The sequence below is a fragment of the Apaloderma vittatum genome, unplaced genomic scaffold (assembly GCF_000703405.1).
Source record: "Apaloderma vittatum isolate BGI_N311 unplaced genomic scaffold, ASM70340v1 scaffold12418, whole genome shotgun sequence".
NCBI lineage: Eukaryota > Metazoa > Chordata > Aves > Trogoniformes > Trogonidae > Apaloderma > Apaloderma vittatum.
The window spans coordinates 5,821-9,606 of NW_009730252.1; positions in this window are offsets into that span (position 1 = coordinate 5,821).

Genomic DNA, 3,786 nt, shown 5'->3' on the forward strand with positions numbered 1-3,786 from the left:
TAGTAGAAATGCTGTTTTCATGAAACGGGAATTCTGAACCAGCTCTTGTGCGTTGTTGTGCACGCTCAGGACTGCACATAGTCTTGAGGGCTCGTTCTGTGAAAAACAACTCCATCTAAATAATACCACCTAAGAATGGCATCTGCTTCATGTAGCAATGTGGCAGTATACTGCTGTCAGTGGTACTGTCCTGGCTGGTGGTTTGACGTGTAGATCCAATCCCATGTTCTTCCCAATAGGGCTTTGAATTTCAACACATTGATTATATGCTTCTCTCTGGGGTGGCTGGTTTTCTGTGTTTGGAAACCATTTAGCCTCTCTACTATATAGTCTTTGGACTACTGGCATAATCCCTTTCCATTTATGCTCACTCCTAACTCCATCAAAACTAATGTAATAATTCCAACTTGGCAAGGAGCTCATATTAGGAGAAACAATCACAAAAGATGGTCACATCGTACTGTTTCCAAAATGACAGGAACATAACCAGTCTTCTAATAAATGCGTAGGTAGTCATTGATTTGAATATATGTTGTACTGGAGTTTCATACCAAATGAATGTTACTCCTCTCATGACAATTTACTGTCATTTTTCTAATCCATTGTTCATACCTTGTACGCAAACATACGGAAGCCTATACTGCTTTTCTGTAGATGTTTGGCTGAAGAGTAGTGTTTTGTGGTGACACACAAAATTCCTTGGGCTTTGCACAGTTTCCACAGTTCTTAGAACTAATATCTTGAGAGTAAATCAAATAAGGCCTCTGCCCTTTAAAGGTGAGTGGAGGAAGGACTTTTCATTTAATGAACTGAAAGAGAACTCTGTCTTTCAGGAGGAACTACTTTTTAAAGGAAAAGCTTTATTTTTCAAACAAGTTTTGTATTCTGTTTTAAACCTCCTCAGTCTCTATCATGACTTTGCAATATCACAACCATCTTTTAAAAGGAACTCTTTTAGGGCAAAACCACCAACCAGATTAGTATAAAATACCATGAGGATAGTATTACATTATTTCTCCACAAGCTGTTCTCTCAGGAAAGGGAATGGGCAGAGCATTGATGGAGAAAACCATGCAACTCCATAAACAAAAGTTTAAGCACTGGGTTTGCCAAACAAAAGCTTTCACTTGGAACAGACTTTTTTTTTTTTTTTTCAGTTATGCATTCTTAGCATTAGATATTTAGATCAATATTTAGGCATGTAAGTAAGTCTATCCTGGTATTTAAAAGTATCAGAAATTCCCACCCTGGATAGAAGATTCAAAAGCATTTCAGTTACTCTGCATCTTTTATGTAGTTATCTAATGGGTGGATTTAGTTAGCTAATGCTAGATACCAAGATCAAACATTTTGGGCAAAAATCAAAGGTAAAATATATTAAATTAACACAAATAACCCAGTAATATTGTAAAATGTTTAAACCTGACTGCGAGAATGCCCAGGGTGTGGGATTTTTTTTACTAAACATTCATCTCTTTAGTAATCCCTTCCTTTGTTATAATGAGCATTAGAGGAGGACACTTGCTGAGAAGTGGAAGATTCATTAAGAAACATGAGAACCATTTACAGTTAGTTCTAAGAAATTACTTGGAAACGCGCCTTCTCACTGTCTGCAGTGAGTGTAAGATTTTACATAAGCTCAAGGGAAAGAATGTCCTGCTTAAGGAGAGAAGGGTGTTGAAATCCTTGGGGTACAATAATGCTGCAGGCAGTGGCACACACTTTCACTTCATGCAGTTTCGTTTATCTTAGTTGCTTCCTCTGGGTGTTGGGACACAGTAGGAGCCTTACTTAGGTGCTCTGAGTCACCCATCAGAAGACCCCTCTCTCTCTGTGAGGACTTACTCAAAGCTGGGTGCCAAAAGTTGCACAGTCAACATTTCAACACCAGCCTTCCTGGAGAAACACGGTCTTATATCACATAAATAGTACAGTGCTTCGGGCTACTTTGCTATGTGCCTTAGATCTAGAGCTGATCCGATAATGAAGAAGCACATCAGATGGGAAAACTCAAGTACGGAAAGTTGGAAAGCTGTTCTGAAGAACATCCTGTGTGGTACTTTCTTAACAAAGGAATGTGAGATGTAGTTATTTGGAAGAGTGGCTGCAAAAGAGGGAAATCTTAAAGGCTTTTTTCTTGTCAAATTTTGGTTTCTGATGTGCAGAGGAAGTCTCCTTGTTCTTCACTTAGTGAAGCTGCATTCTCATTACCTTTCAAAAATTAATAATAATGTTCTGCAATTTTTTGAAAGTATGGCAACATTTGAAAATTCAAATCAATTATTTAAAAGTGTCGACAGTCAAGGTGCAATATTTAGATGATGGAAATCTAGAGTCATGTACATCTCAAGTCTTATTTCACTGTTCATTTTGCCTTTGGTTAAGAAAGAAGTGATTATTTGATGACTATTTGAAAGGTGGTTTAGCTTAATCTGTAGAAAATAATTTGAGGAGGGGAAGTTTTCTTATACTGAAAAATAATTTACTGAAGATGCCACATCACCTTTTCTGGATTCTGTGAGCTACTGCTATCTACCAAATTCAATAAATCAAACATAAAGAAAAGTGCAATCTTTTCCTTTCAATCCAGATAATACCAAGGAAGAGTAAGATGATGGGTGATTCAGAAAATACCAATACTACATTAGAAAAAGAAAACTAAAAGGGATTGGATTATGCCATACCTGAAACTACTTTTTAGACACAGTATGAACAAGTTAAATATTTACAGTAGAAGGAAATGCAAACAATATAGAAAAGATTGTTTCAAGTGATGAAATAAGTTAAATAATTTTTCAGTCTGTCATCTGTCATATTAGCTGTAGAGACACACACACTTAAAGTGCAGATATATTTTGCTATGAAGATTTTAATCTAGTGTTGTTACAAGAAACAATTATGTACTGATCACAAATACCAGGGATATCTCAACAATAACACATTCTGTCCCATAAATTTATTCAGTTTAATTGGTGATATCTTAGAGAAGCAGCTCTTTTCACTTTTACAGTCTTTTAGCTGTAGATTCTATAGACACCCTAGCAAAATTAAAAATATTAGAAAGAAAAAAACATGGGTCATGTTTAATATTATTCTCCCAATATCTGCTCTGAGCACTCTTCACATTGAGGTACTAATGACAATCAAACAATCATATCTGGAAATATGTTGGGCTGAAGACAACTTAGTAAAGAAACACCACGAGGAAAGATTTGTACAGAATTTTTAATGATTGTTTTGTGAATAGGTGCATTCACTTGCTGAAATATAAGTCCCAAGGAAGGAGCAAGGGGAGCTGCATTTCTCTGGGGAGCATGGGGAGCACCCACAGCTCTGTGTCCCTCCTCGGGGATTTGCACTATTTACACACAAAAGCCCATCATAAGGCAGCTTTGAAGGCAAGACATAGTAGAAAATGCTATTTAGACATCAACAGCTGTGTGACCCACTCAATAGCGGTGAATTGGATCCATTTGGGACAGCAAGAGGCTTGTGGTCCCCTTACAAAAGGCCAATGGCTTCCAGCAGCAGCCTGTGTGGAAATGCCAGCAGTAGAGGAAGGGTGGCAGCAACCAGAGCATCACCTCCTCCCTGTCAGCCTGCCCCACTTGGCTTTTTGCATCCTCCTCCTTTTGCTGCCACGTCCTGTGCCACCCTCTTCCTCTGCCAGCACTGGGCGGCCTGGGGTCATGGAGAGCAGCTGCCCTGGCACCGCCTGCGGGGAGGGGGAGGACGTCCTGTAGGAGGGCCCTGTGGAGGCGGCAAACTCTCCCTGTGGCGGCCATT